Below are 12,930 nucleotides of genomic sequence, written 5' to 3'. Positions count from 1 at the left end.
TTCCTTTAAGTAAAAACCTGCGTTCCTTTAAGTTAAAACCTGCGTTCCTTTAACCAAACTACTGTATTTCTTTAAGCACAGCTGTGTTAGAACAACAGATATAGAACGAGGCAGTAAAGGACCCGCTGATGAGCCATGGGAACTGGCATCTTCTGCACTCTGAAACATTCAGACCAGAAACCATCTCACCATCTGACTAATCTAATGATTGCCTCTATTACAGTGTCTGGTTTCCGGAATCACCCCCTCACCCCGCCTTGTAGTCCATCCATCAAAAACCTGGTGACCTCTGATGCTAACCAGCTCCCCAGAGACATGATGGACAGATGGTGTGAACAGCCCTGCTAAAATCCAGTAGCTACCAGATGATTTTATTTTATGTAGGAATGTTTCCAGAGATTTTAACTGACCACTTATTTGAAAAAGGCTGAGTCACAAACAGGTCTTAAAGTGTTGTTGACTACAACTCCGGCAAGTTGTGTAAAATGTAAATAAAACCAGAATGCAATGATTTAGATTTTCACATCTTCATCCAGGTTTTCAGACCATTTTAAATGAGCTTTGGTCCAGAGAAGATGGAAGAAGCTGGTTCTGGATCCTGTTCACATCTGGCTTCTTCTCTCCATGATGGAGCTTTAACCTGCATTTCTGGGTTTCAGGGTGAACTGTGTTCACAGACAGTGGTTTCTGGAAGTCTTCCTGAGTCCATGCAGTGGTTTCCAGTAGAGAATCATGTCTTCTTTTAATGCAGAAGATCACCATCATCCAGCCTTGTCCCATGCACACAGAGATTCCTCCTGATTCTCTGAATCTTCTGATGATATTCTACACTGCAGATGGTGGATCTTCAAAGTCTGAGGAACATTTTTCTGAAAGTGTTCCAGTTTTAGATCCAGTTTGTCTCAGATTGATGAAGCTCTGTCCATCTTTCTATCTGAGAGACTCTGCCTCTCTGAAATGCTCCTTTTATACCAGTCATGTTACTGACCTGTTGCCAGGTAACCTGGTTAGTTGTCCAATGCTCCTCCAGGTGTTTCTGGTTTGTACCAGGTACTTTTCCAGCCTTTTGTTGCTCCTGGTCCAACTTTTTCCATCAGATTCACTATCAGCTCATATTTTCATCACATGCTAAAATAATATATGGTTTGATTATATTTATAAATCATTGTAATCTGGTCTTATTTACATTTTACATTTGACTTGAGTTTGTAGTACACTAACCCCTAAAATTATGCTAAACCAGAAATGAATCAAAGATGGCTTATTAAAGCTTTTGTTTCAGATAAACGTGTTCTCGGTGCAAAGGATCAACATTTATGAAAAAAGAAAGAAGTCTACACTGACTAGATCTCCACATGGCACACCTGGACCTTCATGTCACTTAGAAGAATTAAGTCTTGTGTGAAAATTTATTCAAATTCGTGGCTGTAAGATCCTGTGATGTTTCTGTATCAGCTTAGTAAATTATATAATAAATATCCTCAAAATCAGTCCTCAGAAGTGTAATGTTTAGGTTGAGCCTTTAACCTAAACATTAATCACTGATACACATTCCGTAACTAAAGTAGACCCAGACTTGTAAGAACATGAGGCTGCAGGATGGGACTCCGTGAGGAGGAAACGTCCTGGCGAGCTCATTCACACCGACATGACTTCAACCCGCTTTAAAAATAAAGAAAACGAGCTCACATGAATAAATGTCTGGGACATAAAGCCCAACAAACAGAAACAGAGAAGTCCACCGAACAAAGAAAGTGGATGAAATGTTGCTGAAACGCGGGATGTTTCTGATGTGGGGAATTTCCCGGTTTTATCGGGGTTTTAGTTTAAATAACGAAGAAATGTTAAAATTTCGCACCGAATTCTGCTAAACGAAGCATTAAATCTAAAGCTGGGCGAAGTCTCGGTCGCGTGTCGCCTGTTTGAACCGGAGGAACCGGATCCAAACCTGAACGATCCTCCTCTCAGCAGCCAGAATATTCCAGATAAAACCTGACACCTACCTCAGAGAAACGACCCAGACCGAGCTCCGGAGGAAACTATTCCCACATTCCTCCCAGGACGGAGGTCACGCTGTTTGCCAGGAAGCAGGAGTGAAAACACGGTGTCGTCAGTCCGCGCGCGCTGCCGCCTCCCGCCGGGGACAGGAGACTAAATCCAGCCCAGAAACTTTCTGATGCCTACAGAGGAGGAGGATCCAGCACCTCCACGAGAACCTCCTGTAGATCTAACATTTAGTTTAACCCCTCTTTTACACCGGGCTCCCTCTCCTGAAACCTAGAGATTCAGATCTGGACACTTTATGAGGTGGCCAGGTCTAATAGCTTAAGCTTACTTTCTTTTTCTTTTTTTTTTTCCAGTGGCGCAGCTAGACTTTTTTACATGGGTGTCCAGAGGTGGACCAGATTTCATGGAGGGATAAAGGAAATGATCGTCTCTCCATCACTGCTGTGATAACTGTGGTCACATCTGAGAGACATGGAAACATCTTTACGTTAACAGTCTGGACCAGATCTGGTCTACAGTCTGACGGTGGTAGACCGCATCCTGGTGCGATAGTAGAGGGGGATCGGTGCTGGTCTGGTGGTGGCAGACTTTAAAACCAGCTAGCATCCTTGGTACTGCTGTAATAATGATCCTGGTACTGCTGCTGTAATAATGACTGTAATGCATTGCTATTGATTGGTATAATGTCTTCCGGTGTGATCGTCCTTGAAAAGGTGGAGAGTGGCTATATACATGAAAAACAAGTTCCATGTTCCCCAGTTATCTTCACTCTTCATCCCCAAACAAATTGAACTCCTTGCCCTGAAGTCAGAATTTTCTAACAGCCCATCTAGGTTGTTATAGACCTCGCTCTGCCTCCCATGAAGCCCTAGCCTCTCTTGCATGTTGTGTGACTGGGTTTAATTCTAGTGGACTTCTTCTGGTTGAAGATTTAAATCTTGACTGGTTGACCACCTCGTCTTATAATCTCAAAGCTGTCTGTGATTCACTAAATCTGACTCAATTGATCAATTCCTCAACTCAGCCCAATACTAAAAACCCACCAAAATCTTCTTTACTTCACCTTGTCTTAACAAACGCTCCCCACAAGTACACGGATACAGGTGTGTTTGCCAACTACCTGAGTAATCATTGTACCATTGCAGCTCTAAGAAATTCCAAGCTTCCAAAGCTAAGGTCCAATATAATATATACAAAAGAGACGTTAAAAACTTTTGCATCTCAGCTTTTATGTATGATCTAGCTGCTGTTGAATGGAGTAAAGTTGCTCTATGTAGGATGTAGAGCTAGCTCTGGAATATTTTTATGATGAATTTTGACGTATAGCCAATAAACATATTCCATTTAGGAAATTTAGGGTCAAGGGCTGCCTGGTTTACAAACTACCTAACTGATGGAGCACAGTGTGTCCAGGTGACTGACACTGCCTCTTCTTTTCAGGAGGTCACCAAAGTGGTGTCCCCAGTTTTTGCAAGCTGCTTTTAATGTTATTCAGTCTCGTTTATATGATCTTAAATTGGTTTTAAATATAGAAAAAACCAAGCTCATGGTTTTCTCTCATTCAAAGGTGCTGGCACAGAATATTACCAATAAAATAACATCCAAAGGAAAACCTACAGAGCAGGTTTAAAATTATAAGTACTTGGGTTTTATTCTAGATCAGGAGCTTGTGTTCAAAGCACATTTAAGTAATCTTGTCACTAAACTTCGTGTGAAGCTTGGGTTCTTTTTTAGAAATAGAACCTGCTTCTCTCTCAAGGTCAGAGCGAAATTAGTGTCAGCAACCTTTTTACCTATTCTTGACTATGGAGATGTGCTGTATCTGAGTGCATCGTCCAAATGTCTCCAGTCCTTGGACACTGTTTTTTATTCAGCACTGAGATTTGTCCCTGGCTGCAGTCGTCTCACCCACCATTGTGAATTGTAACTGAAATTAAACTTGCCTTCTCTGACTGCTCGTAGATATGCACATTGGATGACCCTTATTTATAAGGCTCTTTTAGGCTTGATCCCCCCTTACTTATGCACTTTATTGCAGAAAACAAGCCGTTGCTATGCCTTGCGTTCTTGTACTCCACTTGTTTTATCTGTTCCTAGATTAAGGACAGAATTTGGAGAAAGAGATTTTAGCTCTGCTGCTCCCTTTGCGTGGAATACTTTACTGACTGAACTGAAACTCTCTGAACTGATTCCACTTGGAGCTTTTCCATCTATCTGGAGGGATAGACAGTGTGAGACTACTAAACAGTGCCTGTGTTTTAAATCCTAAATTATTTGTTGTTTTGTCACAGCGTCTGCATTTGAAAACACTACTGCACCTCCAAATTTGTATGTTTTATGTAATACCATCACCTCTATATAACTGCTCTTACGACATGTGCTGCTGACCTCTTGGCCAGGTCACCCTTGTAAAAGAGACCTTGATCTCAATGTTTTTTTTTTTATCTAGTTAAATAAAGGTTTACTAATGAAAAACACTGAAAATGGTCAACGCCTGCTTGAGCTGTGCTGCCACTATGGCCTGTGTATCAGCAACACATTCTTTAACACCAAGCCCCAGCACAAAGTATCCTGGAGGCATCCCAGATCCAAGCACTGGCACCAGCTCGACCTGATCCTTACCAGGCGATCCAGCCTTTTCAACGTCACACTCACACTTACCTACCAGAGCGCTGACTGCAACACCGATCACTCCCTTGTATGCTGCAGAGTGAAACTGCGAGCAAAGAAAATGCATCGCAGCAAGAAGGAGGGCAGACCCAGAATCGACACCAGCAGAATACAAGACCAGGAGAAGCTCAAAAAATTTGTGAGAACTATAAAAAAATCCCTCCCAGGTCCATTTACAACCTGTGCCCAAGAAAGATGGGAATACTTCAAAGAGGCTGTCTATAATGTTGCCATGACCACCTATGGCAAGAAGACCAGCAAGTCAGCAGACTGGTTTGAGGCTCACTCTGCAGAGCTGACACCGGTCCTTGAAGAGAAGAGGCGCACTAGCAGTCTACAAGGCCTTCCCCAGTGAACACACCCTCCAGGCACTCCGGGCTGCCTGCAGGAAGGTCCAGAGGACGGCTGGGCGGTGCGCTAACGACTACTGGCTCCAGCTCTGCTCCTTGATACAGATCGCAGCCGGCACAGGAACCATCAAAGGAATGTACGAGGGGATCAAGCAGGCTCTTGGTCCGATGCAGAAGAAAATTGCTCCCTTGAAGTCGGCCACTGGTGACGTCATCCAAGACCGGGCACAGCAGATGGAGTGATGGGTGGAGCACTACTCCGAGTTCTACGCCAGAGAGAAAGTGGCCACCGAAGATGCCCTGAACGCAATTGAGTGCCTGCCAGTACTCAAAAAACTCGATGAGGAGCCAACTGTCCAGGAACTCAGCCAGGCCCTGGATGCCCTCGCCAATGGCAAAGCCCCAGGGAGGGACGGCATTCCAGCCGATTTGCTGAAGTGCTGCAAGGACATTCTCATCTCAGAGCTGCACGACATCCTCTGCCTGTGCTGGAGAGAGGGCAAGGTACTACAGGACATGCGGGACGCCTACATCGTCACTCTGTACAAGAACAAGGGCGATTGCAACAACTACCGCGGCATCTCACTTCTCAGCACTGTTGGCAAGCTCTTCGCTCGAGTCGCCTTGAAGAGACTGCAAGGTCTTGCTGAGCGAGTCTACCCAGAATCACAGTGTGGATTTCGAGCCAACAGGTCTACCACAGACATGATCTTCTCTCTCAGGCAGCTGCAAGAGAAATGCAGAGAGCAACAACAGCCACTGTTTGTTGCCTTCATCGACCTCACGAAGGCCTTCGACCTGGTGAGCAGGGACGGCCTTTTCAAGATACTGCCCAGGATTGGATGCCCACCCAGACTCCTCAGCGTGATCCAGTCCTTTCACGAAGACATGAAGGGGACTGTGGTCTTCAATGGCTCCACGTCGGAGGCCTTCAACATCAATAGCGGAGTGAAGCAGGGCTGCGTGCTGGCGCCAACCCTGTTCGGTATCTTCTTCGCCGTCCTGCTGAAGCACGCTTTCGGAAACGCCACAGAAGGCATCTACCTCAGAACCAGGTCCGATGGGAAGCTGTTCAACCTGTCCAGACTAAGAGCCAGGACCAAAGTCCAGATGAAGTGCCTGCGAGACGTCCTCTTCGCAGATGACGCTGCTGTTACAGCCCACTCTGCTGAAGAACTCCAGCGGCTCATGGACCGCTTCAGCAAGGCATGTCAGGACTTCAGACTCACCATCAGTCTGGAGAAGACGCAAGTCCTGGCACAAAACGCGGAGCACCCGCCACAGATCACGATCTCAGACCACGAGCTGGAAGTCGTCCACGACTTTGTCTACCTCGGCTCAACCATTTCTGACTCCCTTTCTCTCGACTCCGAGCTGAACAAGCGCATCGGCAAGGCATCCACCGCCATGTCCAGACTGACCAAGAGAGTGTGGTCCAACAACAAACTGACGGAGCACACTAAGATCCAGGTCTACAGCGCCTGCATCGTGAGCACACTCCTGTACGGTAGCGAGTCTTGAACCCTGTGTGCTCGACAGGAGCACAAACTCAATGCCTTCCACATGCGCTGCCTCCGACGCATCCTGGGCATCACCTGGCAGGACAAGGTGACAAACACAGCTGTCCTCGAGAGATTGGGAATCCCCAGCATGTTCACCCTGCTGAAGCAGCGACGTTTGCGCTGGCTTGGTCACATGGTGCGGATGGAAGACGGGCGGATCCCAAAAGACCTTCTGTATGGAGAACTGGCCCAAGGGCACCGCCCAACAGGCAGACCCTATCTGTGCTATAAAGACGTTTGCAGGCGGGACCTGAAAGTCCTGGGAGCAAACCTCAACACCTGGGAAGCCATCGCCTCGGATCAGTCGGCTTGGAGGGCAACAGTTAGAGCAGGTCTCGCCAAGTTTGACGCTGAGCTTGCAAAACAGACCGAGGCCAAGAGGCAGAAACAGCGGGCTGCAAACCAGACCAGCAGACCATCTACAGTCTTTCTCTGCACCATATGCGGAAGGGACTGCCACTCCCGGATCGGGCTGATCAACCACACCCGAAGTTATACCACCAGACGAGACACCAGCCAGAGTGCAGCTCCATAGTCCCTCAAGACTGACGGAGGCCTAGTAATGAAAAACACTACTGCTGTAGTAATGATCCTAGTAGTACGTCTGTAGTAATGTTCCTGGTACTATCACTGTAATAATGGCCCTGGTACTACTGCTGTAATAATGACTCTGGTACTACTGCTGTAATAATGACTCTGGTACTACTGCTGTAATAATGACTCTGGTACTACTGCTGTAATAATGACTCTGGTACTACTGCTGTAGTAATGACTCTGGTACTACTGCTGTAGTAATGACTCTGGTACTACTCTTGAACCTTCAAATGTTCATGAGTTGAGCCTGGCCACGCCCCTCTCTGAGACAGGATCCGGTTTTCGGTGGCGCCCACTCTGTGATTTTGCCTGTTTGGCAGACTCTTGTAGCTGAAGGCACAGCCCAATGTCATTATCCACCACCCAAGGAAGTGGATTTTCCCTTCGTTATGTCACAAGAGGAAAGACCTCAGACTCACCCGTTTGATCACACATTTGCTAGAAAGTGGAACAAGCAGGCGAGAGAGGAGACATATTTTTCTCATTTTTGGGCCTCATACACAGGCTATGAGGACACACATGATGTTAAAAAACCTTTAGAAGGTGAGTTTTGCATATTATGTGACCTTTAATATAGGGACATTCAAACAAAGTTAATTTAAAACAGCCGAAAATGACATAGAAATATCAACTTTTTATAAATTAGTTGGTGGACATAAACATTTTTTACTTAGTTTTGTTTAATTTTTGACCATATATATACATACTTCTGTGTCTTTTTTGTTCAGCTTTAGTCCTCCATACTAGACACATACTGAGTGAACACCCGTTCACCATTCTGTTGCTTCAGCTGTAGAGTGGTCATTCTCAACATGGGAGCTCGATGGTTATATTCCCAGCATGTCCACTTGTCAAAGTGATGTGTGGGCTAGACACCGAGCGCTTTCATTCTTTCATCTTTGCATGAATGTAGAGATAAAGTCATTGATATGGTAGCCAGTGTCTCAACCAGTGACGGAGGCCAATGCAAACTGTCCTCCTTTCATTGGTGCTTTAATAAACACCAAGTTACATGAATACATAAATAAGAATGATCACACATTTCCCTTTGTAAACTGCAGCCCAAAGATGTGGCAAAAACTAAAAACCCAAACTAAGTTATTTAAATGTAATCTGAGTACAAGGAGGAGATGTTTTCTGAGCGTCTGTGTGATTCTTTTCCATTGACTTTAGAGAAACGGCTGCTGAAACCGGTTCAGTGTAAAATATCAACTTAGAGTGATTTGTCAGCTGAAGTCAGCACTGCCACAGTAAAAACCCCCCCTCCAACCAACCTCACTAACTTTTGATGTTCAGAGCAGAGACTTCCTCAACAACAGCAGTAAAAGACCTTTATGCTCTGAAACAGATATATGAGCCTGCATTACAGCATCTCCCTCAGTCTAAGTTTCACCAAAGGGAACTTTCTACTGGTTTCATCTTTTGAGAGGAAACAATATCAGCCAGTGTGGAATGTGATACATGATGCTTGTTATGGACAAAAGGGGGGAAGAAGTTACGCTTCTACTTGTAAATCCTTTGTGGAGTTCGAATTCCAAAATCCAACATCTGCAAAAATGAAAAAAGAGGTGCACATCTCAGTATCCAGATGAGGGAGAAGAAAACACTCACACGAGTCATTACTTTTGCTCACACCACAGTTAAAAGTATGTTTACGTGTTTCAGAGCCTTCTTCAGAGCGTCTACACATCTGATGAGGACAGAATAAATACAACACCTCCAAATGGGGGGGCATGGCTCAGTGGGTAGAGCGGTCGTCTTGTAGCCTGAGGGTTGCCGGTTCGATCCTCAGCCTGTAAAGCTCATGTCGAGGTGTCACTGAGCAAGACACCGAACCCCTAATTGCTCCTGATGGGTCATAGTTGAACACCTTGCATGGCAGCTTCTGCCATCAGTGTGTGAATGTGTGTGTGAATGAGTGAATATGATGTATATTGTAAAGCGCTTTGGATGTCATGGTATGCTTCAGCATCATGTCACTGGTCACTCCTTATTCCTGGTGGAGGAGGGTCCATTGGATAGTCGAACCTCAGATTAAGGAGGAGCAGTGTGGTTTTCGTCCCGGTCGTGGAACAGTGGACCAGCTCTACACCTTCTTCAGGGTCTTTGTGTCATGGATCGGATGTTTGGACTCAAAAATACTCAGGTTCCCAGGGATAGGTATATGATCTTTATTGTACAGAGATGAATAATGAGATTGTGCAATCCGGCTTTTCTCCGCTCAGGGGTCTGTGAACACACAATATGGAAGTTAGGAGGCAGGCAGCTGATGAGAACTCTGAGAGGGATTGAGAGTTCACGTACCAGCAGTGGGAATCCAACGGGGCGCAGGGTGTTGAATCCAGGGGTTGGAGAAGGGCCGCCAGGGGGAAGACTGCGGAAGGAAAGCTGCTGAACAGAGGAGAGGTTAATGGAGGGATACAGGTTGCTGGCAGAAGCACCTGAATGAGAGGACCGCAGAGGCAGGGTGTGAATGGTCCGGTTGGGGGCAGATATATCAGTCCGTGATCCGAAATCCAATCCTGTTAGACAAGCCAGGGGTCAGAAAGCCAAGTAATCCAAAATAACAACCAAAGCAGAGTACCAGACAGGGAGCAGGCAGAATCAGAATCCAGGTCCAAAGTCAGATCAGCGTCAGGCGGGCAGGTAGGCAGGATATTCAGGCGGGATACGTGCAGGGAAGAACCAAGACGATCTGGCACTGGAGAAATGTTGCAGGGCTGTATAAATAGTGCTTGGGACAGGTGAAGCGCATCAGCCCTAATCAAGAGCTGGTGGAGATGAGGCGTTCAGGGTGGCTGGAAAAACTGAGCCTCACACCACAGATCATGACAGTACCCCCCACACAAGGGTCGGCTCACGACGACCCACCAGGCTGAGCAAGGAAAACGCCGATGGAAGCGGGCCCGAAGCGCAGGATCAACCACAAAGCGTGCAGGAATCCAGGAGCGCTCCTCCACGCCATAGCCCGCCCAGTCCACCAGATAATGAAGGGAGCGACCAGAGCGACGGGAGCGCAGGATCCGGCGCACAGTGTACACCGGCCCACCCCCCACGAACGGGGCGGGCGGAGGGGGTCTGGAGGAGGGCACCAGAGGACAGGAGAAGACGGGCTTAACCCGCGAGACGTGGAAGGTAGGATGGACCCGCATGGCCCCAGGGAGACGCAGGCGCACCGCTGCAGGGTTGACGACCTTGGTGACGGGAAACGGACCCACGAATCTGGGCGCCAGCTTCCTACACTCCACACGCAGCGGCAGATCCTTAGTGGCCAGCCAAACCCGTTGTCCCACCTGGTAGGGAGGAGCCGCCCTGCGATGACGATTGGCCGCCTTCTGATAACGCTGGGAGGCCCGCAGGAGCGCAGCGCGCGCACGCCTCCAGACCCGGTGACAGCGGCGGACCGCTGAGTGCGCAGAGGGGACTCTGACCTCATCCTCCTGTGGGGAGAACAAAGGAGGCTGGAACCCATTGACCACCTGAAACGGGGACAGGCCTGTAGCAGAGGAGGGTAGTGAATTGTGCGCATATTCCACCCAGGCCAGGTTGTGGGACCAGGCAGAGGGGTTCTCTGAGCACAAACATCTGAGGCAGGTTTCCAGCGTCTGGTTGGCTCGTTCAGACTGACCGTCGGATTGCGGGTGGAACCCCGAGGACAGGCTGACCTGAATTCCCAGCAGGCGGCAGAACTCGGTCCAGAACTTTGAGACGAACTGTGGACCCCGGTCCGAGACCACGTCCACGGGGATGCCATGAAGGCGGAACACATGGGTGGTAAGAAGGTCAGCAGTCTGCTTGGCTGTGGGTAATTTGGGGAGAGCAATGAAATGGGCCATCTTGGAAAAACGGTCTATTATGGTTAGAATGACTGTCATACCATTGGAGGGAGGAAGACCAGTTACAAAATCCATGGCTATGTGGGACCAGGGTCGATGTGGGATGGCCAGGGGATGTAGGAGACCTGCAGGCCGCATTCGGGATGATTTGGAACGGGCACAGACAGGACAGCCAGCCACGAAGTCCCGAACATCCTGACGACAGGAGGGCCACCAAAACCTCTGAGAGAGCAGATGATAGGTGCGCGTAGTGCCAGGATGACAGGCCAGACGAGAGGAATGACAGAGTACAAGGGTCTTGGATCGCAGGCGAGGCGGCACAAAAATACGTCCAGCGGGACACCCGGCAGGTATAACTGCCCCAGTTTGGACCTGGTTGATCTCCTCCTCCAGCTGCACACGATTGACACCCAGACGTATACGGTCAGGGAGGATGAAGGCCCCAGCCTCCTCAGCTTCATCCTCGGGGGAGATAGTCTGACGGGAGAGAGCATCGGGTTTAACATTTTTGGAGCCAGGACGGTAAGCCAGAGTGAAATTAAACCTGTTAAAGAATAGGGCCCAACGGGCCTGACGGGGCGTCAGTCTCTTGGCAGTGCGCAGGTATTCGAGATTTTTATGGTCAGTCCAGACGAGAAATGGTTCTGCAGCGCCCTCCAGCCAGTGACGCCACTCCTGCAAAGCCAACTTGACTGCCAGCAGTTCCCGATTACCGATGTCGTAGTTCCGTTCAGCCGGCGTCAGGGTCCTGGAAAAATAAGCACAGGGGTGAACCATTGAGTCGTCCACGCTCCGTTGGGATAGAACAGCGCCGACGCCAGAATCGGAGGCGTCAACCTCCACTATAAACTGCCTGGCCGGATCAGGAGTGTGCAGAATTGGAGCTGTGGTGAACTGCTGCTTCAGCTGGAGGAAGGCGGACTCTGCATCATTGGTCCAGGCGTATGGTTTCTTTGCTGACGTCAACTGGTGAAGAGGGGAGGTTATGGCGCTGTAGTTTTTAATAAACTTGCGATAGAAATTAGCGAACCCCAGAAACCTCTGGAGTTGCTTTCTATTTACAGGTGTGGGCCACTCACGCACAGCAGAGACCTTCGCAGGATCCATCTCCACGCCGTCAGCCGAGATGATGCTCCCCAGGAATGAGACGGAAGGGCGGTGAAATTCACACTTCTCAGCTTTAACATACAGGTGGTGCTGCAGGAGACGTTGCAGGACAGTACGGACATGAAATGTGTGCTCTTCGGGGTTCTGGGAAAAGATGGGGATGTCATCTAGATAAACAAAAACAAACTTGTTCAACATGTCTCGTAAAACATCATTAACCAGTGCCTGGAAAACGGCGGGGGCATTGGTTAAACCAAACGGCATCACTAAGTATTCATAGTGTCCATTAGGAGTGTTGAAGGCTGTTTTCCATTCATCTCCCTCTCGGATGCGAACCAGGTGATATGCGTTGCGGAGATCCAGTTTGGTGAATATGGTAGCCTGTTGCAAGAGATCCAGGGTGGTTGACATGAGGGGTAGTGGATAACGGTTCTTGATGGTTATGTCATTGAGGCCCCTGTAATCCACACATGGCTGAAGTGAGCCGTCCTTCTTCTCGACGAAGAAAAATCCTGCCCCAGCTGGAGAAGAGGATGGACGGATGAGTTTAGCGGCGAGTGACTCAGTGATATACTGTTCCATGGCCTTTTTCTCTGGTGCAGACAGGGAGAACAAACGGCCTCGGGGAGGTGTGGTGCCCGGCAGGAGGTCTATGGCACAGTCATAGGGACGGTGTGGTGGTAGGGAGGCTGCTCTGCTCTTATTGAAGACCTCCTTGAGGTCATGATACTGGTCTGGTACCTGCGATAAACAGGGGTAACTGGCCTCTGTGGATGCAGCTGGCGTGTTGGCTGGTGGGGAAAG

This window comes from Melanotaenia boesemani, chromosome 22, assembly GCF_017639745.1.
Source record: "Melanotaenia boesemani isolate fMelBoe1 chromosome 22, fMelBoe1.pri, whole genome shotgun sequence".
Classification (NCBI taxonomy): domain Eukaryota; kingdom Metazoa; phylum Chordata; class Actinopteri; order Atheriniformes; family Melanotaeniidae; genus Melanotaenia; species Melanotaenia boesemani.
The sequence above is the reverse complement of the archived record's forward strand: the minus strand, read 5'-3'. Positions refer to the sequence as shown.